A 22,525-nucleotide genomic window follows, 5' to 3' on the forward strand; every position below is an offset into this window, starting at 1 on the left:
GGCTAGTGTGGAGGCAGAGGGTGATGGCAGGTGTCTTCCAAAGTTGCTTCTCCATATTATTATGAGACAGAGTCTCTCAATGGACCTGAAGCTCCTCCTTTTGGCTAGTCTGGCTCTCCAGGGAACCCCAAGGTATTCCTGTGTCTACTTTCTGGTTCTGGGGTTAACAGGGCATTCACCACCACGCCTGGCTTCTTATATGAGTCTGGGGATTTGAAATCAGGCCCTCATGCCTATACAGCAAGCACTTTTATCCACTGAGCCATTTCTTCAGCTCTAAATATTATTTTAAAGCATGTCATTATTGCAGACATTTTGTACTTTTGGTTGGTTGGTGGTGGTGGTGTGAGGTGGGAGAGGAAGAGGGAGAAAGAGAGAGAAGGGAGAAGGAGAGGGAGTGGGGGCAAGGGGGGAGGGGAGGGGGACGGAGAGGGAGGGGGAAAATTCCTTGACAGCAAAGGAAAGTGCAACTTTATGGGATGCTTAGCTGGGTGCCTCCTTCCCAGGTATCTCAGGTTCTGGAATTTCATAGTGTCCTCATGGGTGCAGATCTTCAGCATACAGAATGAATCAGACTTTTGCTATGTGGTCCACATAGCATCCTCTGGTGGCTACATCCCTAGGCTGGTCTTCTTGTCAATGTATGTATGTATGTATGTATGTATGTATGTATGTATGTATGTATGTATGTATAGATGTATATACCTACCTACCTACCTATCTGCTTATTTATTTGAGACAGAGTTTCACTGTATAGCCTAAGCTGACCTGAAATCCTTGAGCCCCAAGCTTTAGCCTCCTGTATTCTGAGATTCCAAGAGTGTATCACTAGGCCCAGCTTCATAACAGTGTTTTTTAAAAAAACAAAAAACAGTTGTTCTTATCCCTGATTTTCCTTCTCCTTTATCCAGAGAGTGCAATTGCTGTATCCACAGCAAAATGTGTGCGCGTGTGTGTTTTAAGATTATTGAAATATGTTTCCAAATTTATCTCCAGTGAAGTTGTTAAATTTATACCGCGCCGCTAATAAGAGAGTGTGTCCTGCAGCCCTGCAGTCAAGGGCTGGGGAGGCATTTCCTCCATGAAAACCAGTGACCGGGTCTGAACTTCAGCTGTCAGGCAGCGATAGGGTTAGGTGGCTGCATTGACTTGGGAAAATAAATCCCGAGAGGGCATGGCTGGTGATATTTAGGTCCTTTGCTTAGCTGTGTGTTAAGGTGGGGAAGTTTTAGCTCTTAGGAGAAAAGAGGGTTGAGATCAGGAGGCTAGAAACTGGGTTTGGAAATATTGCACATTCAAAGCCAACAAAATCCTGCATAAAACCCAGTGGATAAAAAGTTTAAAAAAAATTTTTTTTCCTCCAAAGAAAACCTGCAAATAGTTAAAGAATAACCAAATGTCAGTTTCAGCATTTCATTCATTCCACCAGAAGGAAATCATAGTATTCAAAATTTTTACAACTGTAAAGAGGAGACTTGGGAGTGAGTTGCATAAAGCCTGCGTGGACGGGGGTGTAGAGGAGTCTTCCCTGCTGACAGCCCGCTCGTCTCGGCTTGTCTTTTTTCCCCTCTATAATTCACATTATTCTGTGGAATTGTCATATGATAGAAAACAGATGTTTTAATAGTTTACGACACACTCACCTCTCCAGTGTCTTAGTTGGGTTTCTATTGCTCCCCATGGCTTACTCAACTTGCTTTCTTACAGCGTCCAGGACCACCAGCCCAGGAGTGCCACCACCCACAGAGAGCTGGGCTCTCTCACGTTAAGCATCAATCAAGAAAATGTACCACAGGTTTTCCCACAGGCCAACCTGGTGGGAGTGCCTTCTAAAACTACCATGGCTTTTGTCTAGTTGATGTAAAACTAGCCAGCACGGCTTCTAAAATTGATTTCTGTACTCAAGGTCAGAAATCTCAGGGAAGGGCTCTGAGTGACCCCTGCCTGAGGGTGACCTGTGAAGGGTGCTCACTGTGTGGGTCAAGTGTGGCTTGTTTTTAGCCAATATTAATATAAAGGCTCTGGGGACAAAACTGAGGAGAGTAGAGCCTGTATGGAAATCATGTGAGTAGAGCTTCATCGTTATTTTTAACCTCTTGGGCTGTATTCTGGGAAAATTCCTCAGTTCTACTTTCCAAAGCATGAATGATTTGTTCAACTGCGTTCTGTCCCGAGCCATTTCCATCCACTCAGCTCCTGCAGTCCGGTCCTCACTTCCGGGGCATCTGTATATTTCTCCTTTTGTTCTCACAGGCTTCTAGATTCCTTTGCTGAGCTCTTGGATGTTTTATAACCACTTTCAAGTTGCTCTACAACGTTCCTTTCATCTGGAGGGAACTGGCTTGCTGCTTTTGTTGGCAAGTTACATTTTCCTGTTTCTTTTCCATAGAGATGTTTGTTTCTTTTGAAGTGAAGTGTGGCGGTGTAATCCTTTTGTCTTTCATGAGGGGAATGGCTTGGAGTGATGGTTGGAGCTCAGGTTCCAGAGCTACAACACCCCACCCCCACCCCGTGTGTGTGTGTGTGTGTGTGTGTGTGTGTGTGTGTGTGTGTGTGTGTGTATGTGTGTGACAGAGTCTCACTACTTAGGCCAGGCTGGCCTGCAATTTGCTAAGTAGCTCTGCCTGGCTTTGAACTTGAGATCTTCCTGCCCATCTCAGCCTCTTGAGTACTGAGATGACAGGTGTGCAGCATCATGCCTATCTCTTGGCAGTTTTCTTCATCTCTTTGAGCCTTGGTTTCCTCATCCAAACACATACTGGATATATTTCTGTTAGGGGAAGAGTACTGACTGAGTGAATGGAAGAAAAGAGTGCATTTTGGTGTGTGTGGAAGTAGAGCTTGCAGCATGCACATGGAGCATGCACATTGGAGGGTCATTTGGTGACAAGTCCATGGCCCGGATGCCTGGGTCTGTTTCTTCCTCTGGGTCAAGTCTTTATATTGACTTCTCATGACTTGACTTCACTAATTATAAGATGATCACAACCACCAACTGCCTCTGACCCACTGGTACAATGTTGGTGAGAGACAGGACAGTCGCCAGGCACGCTAGCCTTTACAACTCATGAGAAGAAAACTGTCATTGGCTCCTGGTTCAACCTTTAGGCACACCCAGCTGGCTTGGGATATTGGTATTTGCCATAGTCTGAGCATTGCAGCATCTCAGGCAGTGACTGAGTCCTCCTGCCAGCCAGAGGGGCCCTTCAGGTGTCTCTTACTGAGATAATTTCCTTCGCCCATATCTATAAGACCTCTCATGAGTTTGACAGTGAAGATTCCCTGACTCAGAGCTGCTCTACCTCAGAAACCAAACCACTGCCTGTTGGCCTAGATACCTTTAAATTACCTCAGGGCAGAGTTTCCCAAATTTGCTTGATAATAGAAATCTCCTGGGGGAAATCTGATAACAATACAGGTTTCCGATCAAACTCTAGACCCACTGACTCTTCAAGGGAGTTGCCTTGGCATCTGCATTTTTTAATGGTGATCTGGGAAAGTTTAGAAAATAACTACCTCCATAGCTGAGCACCACACACATCAGTTTGGCAGGCTTGGGATTTTTTTTTTTAAGAACTAAACCCTTAAATCTTTCACTGTGTGATTGTGGTGGTGATGGGGCGATCTGCTGGCCAGTAACCAACTCCAGAAGTCATTGACCTGAGAGCCATATCTGCAGAGGCCAGTGACAGTAGCTCTAGGGCTTGCACCCATCCTCTGGGGATCAGCAGGAAACAGTGTCAAGGAAAGGCAGGGCTCTGTCCAGGACTGGGACTTTTTTGCTCACATTGGTGGGGTGGGAACAGGATGGGAATTCCCTGATGGAAAGGGAGGCTGCCGCGACATTACGTGCTTGTCTGGTTGCACTCTTTTTCCTAGGTGTCGTTAATCTGAGTTCCAGGATTCGGTGGCATCTTCACGGGTGCAGATTTTCAATGTATGGAGGGAATTGGAATTTTGTTATTCAATAGGAAACATGGCTATAAACAAATGGCAGGACTTAGCCATTTATGGTTGCTGGCTGCTAACAAAAAGGCCTCTCTTAATGCTATATCTGTCCAGAGGATAACGGACTCTTGCTTCTTTGGTCTCTCTCTCCCCCTCATATTTTCATACCAGATCTTCAAAGCACATAATTTAGGATCTGGGGATGCTCGTGGCCAGCCCCTTTTTCCTATCATGACGCAGCCATGTGGGCCTCATCCATTTCTACACTCCAGGACACGCTCCTATTTCTGTCTCAAGACTATATTAGTATGAGGGTAGTGGGCTGGAGAGGCAGATCGGAGATTAGGAGCCCTTGCTGCTCTTACAGAGGACCCAAGTCTAGTTCCCCGCACCCATGGTGGGTGGGCCCCAACTGCCTGTAATTCCAGTTCCAGAGGGTTGGACCCCTCTAGTGTCAACATGCCTCTCTCTCTCTGTCTCTCTGTCTGACTGTCTCTGTCTCTATCTCTGTCTCTGTCTCTCTGTCTCTCTCTCACACACACAAATAAATAAATTAATTAATTAATCTATCTTTCCTTTTATAAACAGTGTATTTGGGGAACAAGGGGTGTGGTTCAGCAGATGGCGTGCTTGCTCATCCGGGTCCATGAAGCCTTCCCTTTCCCTTCCCTTTCATCTTCAGCACTGTATGAACTGCCCATGATGGTGCGCACCTGTAATCCCAGCCCTTGGAATGTGGAAGCAGGAGGATCAAACGTCTAAGGTCATTCTCAGCCACACATGGAATTCCAGGCCAATCTAGGCTCCAGGAAATAGCCAAAAACCAAAGAACAGAAGCCTCTTCGTGGTAAGCGACGGAAACAAAACTGAAATGTCTTTGGCAAAAGATGTCCAGTGAAAGGGTCACAGCCAGAAAAGCCACGTCCCCCACCTCCGTCCTTGCGTCCCTCTGTTCTTCCCACCCAGTTCTTGGCCAGGCTTGGTTCAGAGAGCAGAAATGTGACCCTTCTGGAAGGTGCACTGACTCACCTCTTCCCTGTGCACTGACAGAGCTACAGAAGTGGGGACTTTCTCTCCTCTGGTTGCAGAATTTTAAGTGACAAAGTGATGCTTCTGTTTGGCTCAGCTTGGATCCTTATTCAGCTTTCTTTTGTCCACATGTTTGGAAGAAGCATTTCCTAGGAGGAGATACTTCCTAAGTAGACAAACAATAAATGCACTCTATCCCTAATTAAAACTACACCTTAAAATGGCAATAGATACTGTTGGAATGAAATGGAATAAAAACTCACAACGCTGGTGCACTACCCTCTGTTGCTGTGGTAACGAGTTATCACCAATTTACTGGTTTCAAGCAACAGGAATTTAATGGCTTCCGCTCTGGGGCCAGAAATGCAACAGAGGTCTCATTGCACCCAGGTGCTTTTCTGGAGGCTCCCGGGCAGAATCCACTTCCTTCTCTTCTCCAGCTTTTGAAGCTTCTCCAAAATCCCTTGGCTCCTGGCCCTTCCCTCTCTCTATCTGTAAAACCAGCTACCCAGCTGGAGGAGTTCTCTCACCTCTATCTTAATAGGTCTTTCTGTACTCCCTCTTCTCCTGTGATAGACCACTGTGAGCTCTGTGGGCCCATCTGGACAACCCAGGGTAACCTGCCCGCCTCAGAACCTGCGGATAAGCTAGCTCATCATTTGCCTTCACAGAGGATTTACGTAGTTCTTATATGTTGTTCTGGCTTCTTATCTCACTATTGGTTTCTACAAACTTCCACCATGTTATTGATCATGGTGTGACCCAGTCAAAGGGACAAATCAATGTAGTCACCCAGTGTTGGATTCTAGACTGTAAAACTGTTAGCTAAATAAACTTCTTTCTTTAAAAAAAAAAAAAAGTAGCTGTGAGTATTTTGTTACAGTCACGGAAGATTTACTGACACAATGTCTTTGGGGGGTGGGTAGGAACAGGGAGCAAGTGTTTTCTCTACCACAGTTCATAGGAGCATATTGCATAGAGCCTCTCAAGTTTTGGGGGAGGATGTAAATTTCATGAAGCTTCTAGAAAGCAAATCGGTGGTTTGGGAAATCAGCTGTAAAATGTATTTGTTCAGCCAATATTTCCAATATTCTGTTCTCAAGAAGTGATGCTAAGTGTGTGCCTGTGGATGTGGGTGGGTTTGTGGCAAGCTGCACTGAAACACTCACCCTGCTTTATTCATTACCAACCCCCAAGCTGGAAATAACCTTACTGTCCAGCTGCGGGAAGGCTGAGTAAACCACATCGTACACACATAAGGGAATGCTGATGGTAAAAATCACATTCATGAAACTTTTGTTTTGTTTTGTTTTTCAAGGCGGGGTTTCTCTGTGTAGCCTTGGCTGTCCTACACTCGCTTTTGTAGAGTCCTGGACTCACTTTGTAGACCAGGCTGGCATTGAACTCACAGAGGTCGGCCTGCCTCTGCCTCCCAAGTGCTGGATTAAGGCGTGCGCCACCACCGCCCGGCTTTCATGAAACTTTTTTATGAAATGAAAATATGCATATATCCCAATGTTAAGTATAACTTAATTTTGTTGCGTATAGACACAGAAAATAAAATGGACTTCATGAAAAACAAAACAAAAGGATAGAAAATAATCATAGACTCAGTATGAGTTCAACTATATAAAAATAGATTACAAGAAAAGTGATTAGCCATGGAGGTTAGCTACGACTGCTGGGATTATTTGTGGGTGATTTTTTTTTTTTTTGTCTCTACATACCTTTTGCACAGTTGTAATTATTTTCAAATTGTGTTTGTCATAATCCCGGTATCATGATGCAGCCTCAGCCCAGGTGTGGCCATGCACATTTATCTTTTAGTTACTTTGCTAGGAATTTTTGATCATGGAAAAAGTTCCTCACTCCCTAAACGCATCCCTGGCCGTATGGTCAACTCCTGTTCTAACAGCTCTCTGAGTTCAAGATAAAACCATGAGCGCAATGTCCTCCATCTCTGCTTTCCTTCCTGAATAGATCCATTGTGTGTATCAGGAGAATACATAACGCACACCTTGTAAACGCCTCTCATGTGCCCCAGGAGGGAATGGCACTAGGAAAGGGTTTTTCACTGTTAGACTGAAGGAATTCTTCTAGACTCAAATGGGGGGGGGGGGATGTTGGTATCATAGTGATTGGCACACAAAAAAAGAAACCCTCAGTATATCTATATTAGCTGGGCTTTGTTTTCCTAATTACTGTGACAAAACAAAAATCGACTTAAGTTAGAAGGGTTTATTTTGGATTACAGTTTGCAGGCCCAGTCCACCATGGCGGCAAAGGCATGACTTACGGGAATTCGAGGCAGCTGCTTGCACTGACTCAGGAAGCAGGGAGAGGGGGCGATAGCCCACAGCTGGCTTCCCCCTCTCTCCCCTTCTTATTCAGCTCATGGACCAGTGCCATGCGCCTATGTGGGCCTCCAGGCCCGGCTAAACCTCTCTGGAAAACACCTTCAGAGACACGCCCAGAAATGTCTCACCTAGTTGGTTCCAAATCCGGCCGAGCTGACACCAAAGATTAATTATCACACCAGCTGTACTTATTTTGATATTATCCACAGTTGGTTCCCAAAATGCCTTGGTGAAGGGGAAGGACGTGGTGCTGGCCTGCCTGTGGTCCTTCTGTCTAAGGATGCTGCAGCATCTTCCTTGGAGAACTCAGTGGTCCTTCCTGGAGTCGAGAGAAGAAAGTCAGGGCTTCTAGCACAAGCTTCATCTAGGTCCTAAGAATTCTAGGAATTCCAGGTTGACTTTTGTGTCTGTGTGTTTGCTTTCTTATCTCTGAAACACTAGGTAAACATTTCACTAGGAGAGAGAGCACTTGCCAGAAAGGTGTTAGGGCCTGAAGTTCATGTCAAGTTGGACATGGATTTGTCTTTTTGTTTCTTGATTTATTTTTGGTTTGGGGGGGGGCTTTGTTTGTTTGGCTTGGTTTTGGTTTTTTGAGAGACAGAGTTTCTTTCTTCTTTCTTTCTTTTTTCTTTTCTTTTATTGGTCTTTCAAGACAGGGTTTCTCTGTGTAGCCTTGGCTGTCCTGAACTCACTTTGTAGATCAGGCTGGCCTTGAACTCACAGCAGTCTGCCTGCCTCTGCCTCCTGAATGCTGGCATTAAAGGCATGTGCCACCATGACTGGCCAAGACAGGGTTTCCCTATACAGCTCTGGCTGTCTTGGAGCTTGCTCTGTAGGCCAGTCTGGCCTCAACCCCACCTGCCTCTGCCCATGTGCCATCACCACCCAGGTTGGTAGTGAGGATTTATAACCACAGTGCTCCTGTGGTGAGGTGCGGGAGGTAGACACAGACTCTCTAGAAGCTTGCAAACCATCCAGTCTGTGCACACAGCAACAGACCTGGTTCAAACAGGCTCGAAAATGAGACTGACACCTGAGGTTGTCTTCTGACCTCCATGTACACGGAGAAGCATATGTACATCTGCATTCACACATACAAACATGCACACACATGTATACATGCAGACACACACTCACACACCAGCAGCAGCAGCAGCAGCAGCAGCAGCAGCAGCAGCAGCAGTAGCAGAACTCAGCTATCTGGTTCTGGACCAGCCTTCTTTCTGAGGACTCCTGCCAAAATTCATTTGAGGAATTGTACAAAAGTGCAGAGGCCTAGGGTCTGCTCACCCTGGGAAGATCCCAGAAGGCCGTGTCAGGCAAGTTAAAACATCCCCCTGGAGACACTACAAGCACTCCTCATTCAGAATCACAGTGTCAGATGTCTGGCCAAGGCCCGTCTCCCTCTTGGCTTTCTCCAGATTCTTTTAGCATGCCCGTGTCAGGAACCAAGTGTTCCTGTCTTGCTTTATCATGCGCCGCAGCAGGTTGGCAACCCACCCCGACCCCCTTACTGATAGGAAAATAGTCAGATGCCCTCGAGGCTGCTGGCATCGGCTGGATTTCAGCAACCTCTGCAGCTACTTTAGATCTTGTCCTTCCCTCAGTCTCTCTCTCTCTCTCTCTCTCTCTCTCTCTCTCTCTCTCTCTATCTATCTATCTCTATCTCTATCTCTATCTCTATCTCTATCTCTATCTCTATCTCCATCCCTCCAAATCCTACTTCAGATGGGCCTGCAGGCCAGCTTTGCTCACTTCCTCTGCCTTCCCCTTTGCAATTAGCCACTGGGTTGTGCATAATCTATCTGAGTATGCAGACTATCTCCCTCCATTTTTGAGACCCAATAGATTAAAAAAAGTTTTCTCCTTAGAACCAATTAGGAAAATCTTAAAGAGAGACTATAGTTAAGAGATAATCAGCATAAAGGCCAAGAGCCAGGATTCCAGAGTGAGAGTTGAAATCCTGGCTGAGTGAACCCGGACACGTCATGTTATCTCTGTGCCTCCTTGTTTGTCTGTGAGGATGAGCATCAGCGTACTCTCTCCTTGGGTTCTCAGAGCTAATGGTATACCCAGAACACTGCCTGGGCCAGATCCACGGGCTCAGCCAACTTTGGATTGAAAATATCTGTACGTATGCATGAGGTAAGTACGTATGGCTTCACGTGGGTGTGCGCATGCAGGAGCCTGAGGGAGTGTTGAGTCTCTTCTGTAATTGTCCACCTTATCTTTTGAGCCATGGTTTTGCCTAACTGGCTAGCCAATGCACTCCAGGGATCTGCCTGCCTCTGCCCTCCCTCTCAGTGCTGAGGTTACAGATGTGCATGCTGACACCTGCCTTTTTGGTTTTGATTTGAACTCAGATCCTCGTGCTTTCACGGAGACACTTTCCCCATGGAGCCATCTCTTGGCTCATCATGAATACTTTTTTTTGTTGTTGTTGTAGTGAAGCTACCTTCCACACTGATACACAGACCTTTCTTCTGTTCACTAAGCAATGCAGGAAAACAACTAGACCCAGCACTTATATTGAATTAGGTATCTAGTTAGTTACTTTGTTGTTGCTTTGATAAAATACCCCAGCAAAAGGCAACGTGATGGAGAAGAGCATCACCTGTGCTCACAGATCCGGGTATGCTCCATCCTGGTGCAGCAGCTCACTCAGGCTCAGCTAATGAAGCTGCATCCACAGTAAGAAGCAGAGGATGCTGGTGTTCAGCCAGCTTTCTCCTTTATTCAGTGCAGGACCTGAGCTTAGGGAATGGTGCTGCCCATATTTGAGGTGAGTCTCTCCACCTCAATTAAACTAATCATGATAACGCTCCCCTCGCCAAAGACTTGCTCAGAGATTTGTTTCCATGACAATTGTAGGTCTCGTCAAGTTACAATATTAACAACCACAGGTATCCTAATATGTCACAGGAGCCTTTACATGGGTTATATTCTCTGGGTAACATGATCTCTCCTCTTTAGTATAAAGGACGTGCACATACATGGATTTTTAGCACAGGAGTAGGAACCAACTCCTGCCTGGTACACAGAGCTATGACTATGTGGTAAGTTCCTATGTGCAGTTCCTCATCCTGCAGACGTCACAAAAATGCTTAATTTGCTTTACAAATATGCTTCTAGTGACTAGCGTTCTTTGTAGTTCAGAAAAGACCTGCTGCTTTTGCTGGAGTCAAAAACTGAAAAAAAAAAATGACTAAAAAGGGATAGAAATCTCCAAAACAGAGACAATTTGCTGCCTGAACAGTCACCAAAAAAAAAAAAATTCTCTATAACATTGGAGCATCATCTTCAGCCTTCTGGCCCAGTACATCTGACAGGGCAGGAATTATTGAGAACTTGCTTACCCTGTCTTGTCGTTAACTCTGCCTGCATCTAAGCTTGTTCATTTTAAAGCAGAATTCTGTCTGTGGCCGAAATGAAGACATTTTGCCCAGTGGCTGGTTTGCCACATTTGAAGTCATCTCCATAAGGAGGTTTTTTGATGGTCATCATCTTCTTTGAGGCAGGTTGGGTGTTGCTAGGAGTTAACCTGTCATTAACTTGTCAATGAATCTTTAAAATAATAAAAACGTCTTTAAATGCAATATTCTGTAGGTCTCTGAGGTTTTTGAAAACCTGATCTAACTGTTTTACCTTATCTATCCATAGCATCATATCTATCTGTTAAACCTTGGATTGTATTCTTGTAATATAAATAGACTAGTAGTTGACATAACCATGATTTGATTAACTAATAATTAACTTGTATAACTTATTTATCCTAAACAGCCTGCAATAGCATTTTCAAAGTATTGGAAGTAAACCTTGTATTCTATTTGAATATATATATATATAATGTATGTGAAGAATACTCTTAAACTGTCATTTTTTTTTTTTCACTTTGGAAGCTACTAACCTGCACTTCCTGTTTACTCAGGTAATTAATTTTATTCCTTTTCAAGTCTCCGATGGCTTTTTCAAGCCCAGATAGTTTAGTTTTACAATTAAGCTTAGTTGTTTAGGGGTTAAAATGTTTTTAGGTCTAGATAGATGTCTTAAGTTGATAAAGATGAGACATGATAGATATTGATTCACATTCAGAATTTTAGACTTACACCAAGATAGGAAAGATGTTTTCTTCAAGGCTGCCAAATACAAATAGCCAAAACACTAGGAATGTAACATTCATATAATTCCTGATTATTGTAGTTCTTCTGGCTGTATGTAGTTTAGTGTGTGTCTCTGTGTGTGTGTGTCTGTGTGTGTGTGTGTCTGTGTGTGTGTGTGTGCGTGTGTCTGTGTATGTGTGTCTGTGTGTAATAATATAAATGTATATGTAAAAAAATTTAATTTAATTTAAAAAATCTCCAAAACATGAGATTCTCATTGGACAACCACAGATTCACTAAGGAAACAGTCTTGGCTCCTTCCTCCTCGTTTCCTTCAAATTCTGTCCTAGTAAACACTGGATTTATCAGATCCCTTCCTCCCATTCCTGCAACACCCTCCCCCATTCAGGGTACCTTTGCTTTCCCTCTGAGCAGCTCCTCAGCGTGCTCTCATGTCCTGTCTGGCCCCCTTCAGAATCCAGTGTATTTTCCACTCTCCACACAGTAGGCAGAATCCTACATGTAGGCCAGTGAGATGGCTCAGCAGACAAAGGTATTTGTCACCAAGTGTGATGACGTGAGTTCAGTCCATGTGTCCCACATGACAGAAGTACAGAAACAACTCCCACAGTGTTTCCTAATCACCACACATGTGTTGGTGGTTCGTACATGCCCCACCCACAATAAATCAGTAAGTGTTACTCTTTTGAAATACAAATCTACTTGTATTATCTATCGCCATAGCCTTAAAACTACTCAGCAGACCAACCTCCAACACAGGGGATTCGGGAAACTTTCAGGATAAAATAGAAGTCTTAACATCCCACCAGACCCCGCTGAGTCTGGGCCACACTTGTCTCTCCATCCCCAGCAAGCCCCATCTTTCTCTGTTTGACTCATGGTGCATTCCTTCAGTCCTGCGAGATGACAAACCTTCCCCAGGCCAGAGGGCCTCTGCATGTATTAGTCTCTTTCTGCACCTCTTCTTCTTTCGTCCAATCAAAGAAAGTTAATAGCTTTGTTTTAAAGAGCAGTTTCAGGTTCATACATACAAGGGACAAAGAGTCTGTGCACATCATCTTCTCACCAAACCTCCACCAACACTGAGCGACACTGCAGTTTGGTGCACTCAGTGAGCCTGCACTGACATGCTGCTTACCACCTAAACACCACAACTTAATATAAATCAATGCTAATTGTATTTACACTCTGTAGGTTTAAGCAACTGGGCTAAGGCAGGTACCCCATAGCAGTGGTTCTCAACCTACCTAATGCTTTGACTCTTAATACAGTTCCTCACGTTGTGGTGACCCCTGACCCCCCAGCTATACGATTATTTTTGCTGCTACTTCATAACAGTAAGTTTGCTACTATTATGACTCATGGTGCAAATATCTGATATGCAGATGGTCTTAGGCAACCCCACCAAAGGGCTTGCAACCCACGGCTTGAGAATCCTGGCCCTGTAGCATTATGCAGAATCTCTCATTGTCCTAATGCTTCCTTGTTCTCCACATGTGAACTATTCCTTCTCCTCAGACCCCTGATGAGTACGGATCTTTTTTTTACTACCTCCAAAGTTTTTGTTTTTTTCTAGAATATTCCACCTTTGGAATACTACACTATATAGCTTTCCAGATTGGCCTCTTTCACTTAGCAGTATGCTTTTTAAAATTTCTTCTTATCTCAAAGTAACTCATTCTTTTGTCATCTGAATAATAGTTGATGCATTTGTTTATCTTTTCTCCTATTGAAGGACATCTTGGTTGCTTTCAGGTCTTGGCTATTATAAACACAGCTGCTATAAACATCTGCATGTAGATTTTTGTACGGATGTCAGTTTTCAACTCCCTTGAGCAAATGCCAAGGAGCAAAGCCTGCTGGGTCATTTGGCAAGAGTGTGTTTGGTTTTGTAAGAGACCAAACTGTCTTCCTGAGTGGCTGTGCCATTTTTCATTCTCACCAACAGACAGTCAGTCTCGCTGCTGCACTTCTTCTCGGGCATTTGCCATTGTCGGTGTTTTGGGTTTTAGCCATTTTATTTGGTGTATAACATTTGTGTCTAGGAATAGAACCTTGCATGCTAGGCAAGTTCTCTGTTACTGGACCACAGCCTCACCATTACTGTTTTAATTAGCGATTTCCTAAGCATTTCACATAAACACCCTTTCACTCATATTGGCCATCAGTGCATCTTCTTTGATGTGTGTTCTGTTGACATCCTTTACTCATTTTTTTAAACTGGGTTGCTTTCCTCTCTTTTTATGGCTTCTGTAAATGCTCCATTCATCTCTTAGATCCCAGTTATCTTCCCTCCACCTTTAACTTGATTAAAGAAAAAAAAAAAGCTTTTTATCAGTTCTTAGAGTGATAAATGCATCTGCACGAGGCTGGAACTGTGATCTTATGCATATTCATACACTTATTTGAATAACGACTGTTGTTTGTAAGAGCAGGCAGCACATCCAGCCTTGTTCCTTGGATTAACTGCTGAGGACACTCATGCTGGTCCTACCACAGAGCAGGAACACCGTTCATGGAAGGAAGGTGCCTAATAACCTCACCTAGGGTGAAGCTGGGATGAGGGGGAAGAGGTCCTCTTGTACAAAGCACCTCCAGTATGGGCAGCAGAGCACAAGATTCCAAAACAGTGGGAGGGGCACGGGGCCAAAAGTGATTCCCAAAGCGGTACACCCAAACCCACAAGACCAGTGTTAGGAATACTAATGTGTAAGCTGAGCTGGGACATAAAAGCTTTTTTTTTTTTTTTTTTTTTTTTTTAATTATTTGAAGCAAGAAAACAGTCAGGGGCAGCCAGGCCCCACACATATTGGTGGAGACTGCATTTTTTTTTTTATCAGCTTGTTCTCCCTCAAGAGGAGTAATTCTCCACCCGGAGACAATAAAGGCAATTCCAGAGGGAGGCTGTCAGACCGAAGGTCAGCGTGCCCAGGCCAGGGAGGTATCTGGTCACACTGATTACGTTCTGGCTTCACATGAATCTCGTTAGAACTTGGGAACACGACTGCAGAGCCATTACCCATAATTTCTGAGAAACTTGGGCAAGAGGCCCAATACCCAGGATGTGTGAAATGTTTGTCAGCTTTCAAAAAAGCAAGAATGTGCAAATGGAGTAAATCTAATGACCTCTGACTTCCAAACTTGAAATTAATTAATGCTACGAATCTGGACTACATTTGTGACAGAGTGCCTAGAAAGTGGAATTTAAATTTTTTTTTTCTGCCTCAAGAAGCTTCCATTTGAAAGTGGCCAACAAACAAGATGAAGACAGGCAGTTTCCTTGGAGGAAGTCCATCCCCAGAACAACGGCATGAACAGTCTTCCTCAGCCCAGTGAACGTGGGCAACTGCACCACTATCTTGAGGGTGAAACTTGGCATTTCCTCCCAACGCATAGCTTGATGGAAGCTGCTATCTGTAGTTCTTGGTGTGAGGTGCTGATTGCTGGAAACAACTTCATGAGCAGAATTACCGAGGAGCAAGATGCCTTCTGGGAGAGAAGAAATCAGAACTAATTTTCATGAAGTCTTATCAGATCTGTCCTAGGTTGAGGTAGACATACCTGAATTATGCATGGCTTCGTCCAGAAACCTCTGTGGGCTCTCTTTTTGTGAGAGTTTGGGGTGGACGGCCTGACTGCAGGAATCCTGATGGAGCCATGTTTCAAGATATTTGATCACATTGTAACCCTCAAGATTGTAAACTGATAAAACCTGTTGTTGATTGTGGTATGGCTCAGCCTTCGATCCTAGAGCTCTCTGTTTCCTGTAAATAAATCCCTGTGGTGTGGCTCAGCCCTAGCATACACCTTTAATCTAAGAGCTAAATAAAGTCAACAATAGGTCAAGAGGTGGAATAAGCAGCCAGCTGATAGGGAATAAACAGAAAGGGGGGACATTGAGTTGAGAGTATTTAAGATATCATGGATAAGGAGAAAAGGTTTTTGCCTTTGGGACATGAGCTGGGTATGAAGGTCAGCTGGGTGCTTTCTCTGCCTCTCTGAGCTAGCAGGTTTTCACCCCAATATCTGGCTCCTGAGTCTTCATTGGTAAAAATCAAACGATTAGAATATTTTTGTTTTTAAAACAGCAGAGCCACTTGTCTTAATATGCCAATTGAAGGCGAGTAAAGATGATAAAGAAAGGAAATTTAATTAATGTGCACATTGGGAAGAGGAGCAGATAAAGCTGTTCAGTGACACTTCCCGAAGTCCATTTTCTGGGGACCGACATGAGGGTTAGGTTTGCACTGAGGAAGAATTGCGGCAGTGGGTAAGAGGCTTGCAGAAGGAAGCCGACTTGGTCAAGGTTTGGTCTGGTTGCCTGAGATCTGGTTGTCCAAGGTAGATCCGAAAGGTCTTTATTTTTTTTTAGCTTCTCCTAAGGTGGTTTCCTCTGCTGAGCGCTGCCTCCTCTTCATAGATAATTGTCATCATTTGAGGGGTGGCCTTGAGGCTCAGGCTCACCAATGCTTAGGGCAGGGGAACAGTCCTTTGTCACAGATAGTTATCAATCTTCCCTGTTGTTCCTGGAACCCAAAGTAGTTGTAGACTTAAGACAATGACAGGAGCACATTGTGAGGATACTGAAGTGACCTACTGTTAAAACTAACAGTAATATGGCTTTAAGGTGTGTGTGTGTGTGCAAAATGAAACAATAATATGGCTTTAAAGTATGTGTGAGCAAAAGGAAACAGTAATATGGCTTTAAGGTGTGTGTGTGCAAAATGAAAACAGAAATGCCAGCATTTGCCCCTGCTTTCAGTGGGTCCAAGCAAGGAATTAATGCTTTCTAACCAAGTCTCTAAATACCTATTGTACTCCTAAGAGAGTAGCCAGGCAACTGGGAGGAAGAAATGGGAAATGGCAGCTTGGTCATCCTCTTGCTCCTGTGACTAAGGCTGAACTATCCTCCCAGCCCATCTTCTCCAGGAGCCCAAGCAAGCGCGCAACGCTCTTGCCTCAGACTAACACTGGGGATGCTGACTTCAGCCCTTTGAGGGAGCTAGAGCATTAACATCCACTTAGTAACAGTAGATGAACCCTTTAGGTTCCAACAGAAACACAGCTGGCAGCAATCCGGGAGAGAGATCGGGGTCCTTTGGCGAGAACCAACCATACAAGCAAAGCCAAGCAGAGGGGAGGGTTAGTGCAACTGCTACCCTTTGTAAGAGGAGGAAACTCAAGTCTCAAGAGGAAGACCTGTTGAGCAGAGGCAGAAACATCGATCGTGAGAGGTTACAGGCCAAGGAGTGCCAAGGGCTGCCAGCAACCCAGAGCAAGGCAGGAGCTGAAGACCGATGTGGCTTGAAGCCTCCAGAAAGAAGTTTCCTGCCTACACCCAGCTCCCAGAGCTTCGGGAGACCGTGTTCATGGTTTCTGTTTTCTAATCAAGTTTGTGATATTTTGTAAAGCAGTTCAAGCAACTACTTGGTTTAAGAGATTAATCTGGGAAATTAATTCCGTGGTTCTTATCTGAATCCTAAACTTGTAAGGCAAGTCATACTGGCTAGGTTCACTCCACAGGTGTCTGGTTGCTTGTGATGAGTCAGGAAAATGTTAAACTGGTGGGAGCTTCTGTGGCTCCAGCTGATAAACGTGACTTTGTCTACAGTTAAAGTATGAGGTCTCCAGATAGCTTTACGTCTAGTCAGATTGACAGGCCAGTGCTGGCTTGGGGGAAAGCCATGTGACTCTGTCCTTCACACCAATCTGAATTAGGCATTGGACATTTCCAACCCCCCACCCCACCCCACTCCCGGAATGTACAAATGACACCGAGTGGGTGGAGACAACTAGTCTGTTAGGAATCAACTCCCACATTCAAGGTCATTGGGACAGTTGCCGTGACGAACCGGAAGCCCAAAGATGAAATATTAGGGAGAGGAATGTAAAGTTCAAGTTTTCAGCTACAAAACACTATCATAAGAATGAACTGGGCTTGAGAGCAAGTCACATGGGGAAAGGTTGGGAGCTTTGTCGCCGATGCCAACTCCAATAGTTTGTGGTGACTCAAAAAGGTAACCATGGTAACTGTTGACAAAGACGTGTTAGTAACACAGCTCACTAACCAACTTTCCTACCACAGAAAAAGTTCAGGCCACTGGAGTATTTAATGGGGAAAAAATCATATGATGAGCACTAAGTGACATGCAGGGGGGGTGCAGAATACACTGAGAGAAGTTTTTGGGAAAATGCCTAAGTCATATTAAATATGGAATGCGAGTCTCCAGTTTCCAAACTGTTCTTTCCCAGGAGTGCTTTTCTCACAGAAAGAGAGAAAGAGAGAGAGAGAGAGAGAGAGAGAGAGAGAGAGAGAGAGAGAGAGACAGAGACAGAGACAGAGAGACAGAGAGACAGAGAGACAGAGAGAGACAGAGACAGAGACAGACAGAGACAGAGACAGAGACAGAGAGAGCGCGCACTAAGTATGCACCATCCGGGGAATTGGAGAGACAGAAACGGATCAGTAGGTGCAGTGGCCATGGCCTCTGCTTCAAGGTGAACCAGCTTCAACAGTGCCTGGTGCCTACCCCACCACACAGCACTATGCTTTTACCTCCAAGATATCATATATATATATATATATATATATATATATATATATATATATATATATATATACAAGACAAAATTTATGTATCCATGGTTGTCCTGCAACTTAATATGTAGACCAGGTTGGCCTTAAGCCTTAAACTCACAGAGATCCACCTGCGTCTCCCTCTCGTCGAGTGCTGGGATTAAAGTTGTGTTCTCTCTCCCTCTCTCTCTCTCTCTCTCTCTCTCTCTCTCTCTCTCTCTCTGTGTGTGTGTGTGTGTGTGTGTGTGTGTGTGTGTGTGTGTGTGTGCGCATCTGAGTGTAGGTATCTAGAGAAAAAAGAAGAAAGCTACAGATGCCTTGGAGCTGGAGTCACAGGTGGTGCGATGCCCTAGTAAAGGTGCTGGAAACTAAACTCAGGTCCCCTTCAAGAGCAGAACATGTTCTCAGCTGCTGAGCCATCTCTAGCTCCAATATCTTTCATTCTTTGGGTGTTTCATACGTTTATATCATACATATTGATCATAACCATCCATCACGACCCTCCCCCCAGCTCCTAGCACCACCATTCCATCCCTCTCCCAACTTCACATCTTCCTTTTATTACTTTTATTAGTGACCTCTTGAGTCCAGTCAGCCATTGGCAGCAGCCACTAATGAGGTTGTTCACAACCCAGTGGATGGCCATGGCCACCAGCTCATCCGATAAGGGTGGGCCCTCATTCCCACTGGAATGTTGAGTGGCTTGATCATGTGCAGGGGTTCCCTGGGGAGACCCAGCCCCTGTGAGTTGATGAGTGCAATAGCCATGTCATGTTCATAAGTCAGCATGTCACAGCTCTCCTCCCCCTATGCTGGCTCTTACATTCTCTCCGCCCCCTCTTCCTCAAAGGCCCCTGGTAGTGTTGATGGAGATGTTGATATGGATGATTCAACCGCAGGCAAGCACCTTAGTGTGTTTATACTTGGCAATTTGACCAGCCGTCAACTTCTGGATTAACCACTGCCCGATGCAAAAAGAAGTTTCTTTGCCCAAATTTGAGTGAACTGCAGATCTATAGATATAAGCATACGTGTTTAGAAGGCAGTTTGACAGAGTGAAAATTTAGCAAGAGAACAACATTGCGCGCCACTTCCCGCATGCAGGCCTATGATCTCACACAGCACCCGAAAGACTAGTTTTCAAAAACTTTTCATTGTGCTGGGGCACGGGGCAAGCAGTTTAGTGATAGAATGAATGTTTTGCATGAGTTTGATCCCTAGGAATGAACACACACACTCACAAGAAGTTTTCATTTTAAAATGTTAGATTTAAAAGAATTATATAAACCTTTCCCTTATACCTTTCACTGAGTTTCTCCAAAGGTTAATGTCTTACAAATTGTAGTGCAATGATCAAAACCAGCAACTTGACTTTGAATGCCATTAGCCCATTTATAGGTTGAATTTGAATGGAGTCAGTTGTCCCAGTAATCACACTTTTTTAGTCCAGAATCTAAAACACTTATTTATGTAGCATTTAGCTTTCAGATCTTTTTAGGCTTCTGCAACCTAGGACAGCTCATTTATCTTCTGGAGAAAAACAACAACAACAACAGCAATAAAACAAAAAAACTCTTCAAGACTAAACACAAGAAGCCAGGAAATATCTAGAGCAGTGAGAGTCTGCAAAGGTGGGAAGAGCCACTGTTAGCACAGCCTGGAGAAAAGCCTTAGAGGGACACATTCATTGTATTCAAAGCAACTCCAACATGTTTTTTTTTTAATGTGGAGAAGACTCGTTCTGTGTTTCCCCAATGGTTGGAAGCACAAGAAATAAGTAGATGTTGGTTAGGAAGAGTTCAGCTAGGTACTAGACAGGACACTGGATCAACTGGACGTGACTATCTGTGCCCTTGGCCTTGTGCCATTCTGAATTGGAGTGGGACAAACAGACTTGCGGGGTAAAAGAGAAGCCAGGTAGAGGCAGGTCAGTGGTAGGGCAGCTGTTCAGTATCACATGACTTGACGATTCCCAGCACAGAGCAGAGAGCAGAAGGTTCAGACTCTCTCTTGGAGAAGGTCGGAATGCCAGCAGCTAGGGCAGCAGGCGATTCTTCTAACAGGTTGGTTGCTAAAGTGACTTTTTCTGCCATGTGCTCCTCCCATGGTGTGCTGCCTTGCTGCAGGCTCAAGAATAACATGCCAAATGACCATGGACAGATTGAGACATCTGAACTAGTGAGCCAACTCTACTAAAGTCAATGGTATCTGCTTCCCAAACATACAGCCTATTGTTGTTGCCCTTGGTTACCTCTACCCTCTAGAGGTAGAAGGTAAGGAGGACACCAAGCACTTCAGAAACAGGGTCCAGAGGCCCCTGTGCTAGACCTGACTTGAATGTCCCCTCCCTTCAGACTGGCTTTCAGAAGGTGCCATGCAGGCTTCCAGAGGAAAGCGGCCATGCCACCCACTTATGATGCCTACAAACAACATCAACTAGCAGTGTGGTGAAAAAGCCCTACACAGGCGCAATAGTAGCACACATATCTTGGCAGTAACTAATGACTCAGTGGACTTAAGACCTACTCAACAGGAAGGATGCCGTGCCTGATACTGGACACCTCACTATCTATTAAGGGCTTATGGTTCAGGGTTAATTGGAAGAGAATCTACAGCCGACAATTCACTAAACCAGCATAATCCCTAACAATAATCTATGAACATTTGTTCTTATATCCACAGACAAGCAGTCTCCATCCCTCATCAAGGGAAGTTCTGTTTGCAACGGACAGAGACCACGATAGACAACCAATCAATGTGCAATGTTGTGAGGCCCGTATCCAAGGGATACATCTACAAAGCATTCCCACACCGAAGGCTCAGGAAACGCTGCAGAAGACGGAGGAGGAATGATGGATGGTAAGACCCAGGGGGTCAGGGATTTTGCTATGAGATTGTGTCTTCTAGTAACATCAGAAGCGACACCTACAAAGTCTCACCAACATGACTGCCCATGAACCGAACAAAGAGGGCACCAACCAACACGCCAAAATGATAGGAAAAGCCCATGAGGCCACAACTCTAACAAAGAACTACAGACACTGAGTAAAGCTGGGAGTGGGCAAGATGCTTCTCTCCAGGAAGAACATACCATTTGGCTGTCCAATGCTCTGAAAACATACATATAAGTAACATAATATGAACTCAACAAGTTATATATGGAAATATATATGTATATACAAAACATACATGCATGCAATTACAATTCATTACAAAGAGGCCATAAAGAATAAGAAGAGTGAGCCAGACGTGGTGGCACACACCTTTAATCCCAGCACTCGAGAGGCAGAGGCAGGCAGATTGCTGTGAGTTCGAGGCCAGCCTAGTGTACAAAGTGAGTACAGGATAGCCAAGGCTACACCACAGAGAAACCCTGTCACAAAAACAAAAACAAAACAAAAAACAAAAAAAATTCAAATAAACAACAAAAGCAAAACAAAAAAAGAATAAGAAGAGTGGGGAGGGTTTGGAGAGAGGAAAGGGAAGGGAGAGAGAAAGATGTTGAGATTATAATGCAACCTCAAAAATCAACAAAGACGGGTGGGTAGAAGGGAGAGAAAGATGTTGAGATTACAATGCAACCTCAAAAATCAACAAAGACGGTGGGTAGAAGATCCCCAGAGGCCTGCCATCCATGTGGCACACCCATGGCGGGAGCCACTATGATGTATAAGCATGTGGTGGAGAGATGGAAGAGAAAGAGGAGTGGAACAGTTTGAGTACTAAGAAGAGAGGCAGAACTGGAGAGTGCGAGGGTGGAGAGGGACGGCCTGATGCGAGTAGCCTGCCCTGCCACCTGAGGCCATGGTGAAGTCCCAGCCCATGCTGCCACTGTGAGCCATGTCTGGGCCCATGGCCATGCAGCAGCAGGGGTCCGTGTCCCTGTCTGTACATCATATTACCACCAAAGGTCATGAGGATGTCCCTGGTCTGGGCTGCCGCCTGGGACCATGTTGATATCCAAGGGCTGCTGTGCAGACTGGCCCTGCCCCTCGCTGGGATGGGGCCTGCACCTCACCTGGGAAGCACAAGAGAGAGCTGGCCCTGGTGGCATGGCACTGGTGAGCCAGCCCTGAGGGCATAAGAACAGGAGAGCTGGCCACGACACTCATGTGACCTAAGGTGGAGTGGGCCACAAAGAGATGGAATAGATGCCATCCCCCTTCTCCTTGCTGCCTGTGATAGTGGAGAGAGCTGCCCCCTCCCCACCAGGCATGAGAGTGGGAGAACTGACCCTTACTGGCTGCAGCACTTGGGAGAGTGGGCCCTGAGCCTTGCCCGGGCAGCACAGTAGTGCTGACCCTGGTGCAGGATGGTGGGCAAGCTGCCCTCCAGGACTTGAGAATGGGAGCTATGACCCTGCCCCTTGCTGGCTGCAGCAATGGGTGAGCTATCAGGGGCAGTGCTGGAGAGCTCGCCCTGGTGTGGGCGATGCAGGAGAGCTGGCAGGCTGGCAACTCGGCTACGACCCATGCCCTGATCCCGGGCTTTGA

The 22,525-nt window shown here is 45.1% G+C and overlaps 1 pseudogene across 1 annotated transcript in view; it reads left to right on the plus strand.

Annotated features, from left to right (window-relative positions):
* The window catches only part of LOC311582906 (large ribosomal subunit protein uL10-like), a 41,948-nt pseudogene that overhangs the window by 14,351 nt on the left and 5,072 nt on the right, over window positions 1-22,525 (plus strand). Inside the window, exon 5 of the transcript XR_014783563.1 lies at window positions 20,715-20,891. The product of XR_014783563.1 is annotated as a large ribosomal subunit protein uL10-like (transcript). The remainder of the gene's footprint in view (window positions 1-20,714; window positions 20,892-22,525) is intronic.

This window comes from Acomys minous (genome assembly GCF_964271855.1).
Source record: "Acomys minous genome assembly, chromosome: 14".
NCBI lineage: Eukaryota > Metazoa > Chordata > Mammalia > Rodentia > Muridae > Acomys > Acomys minous.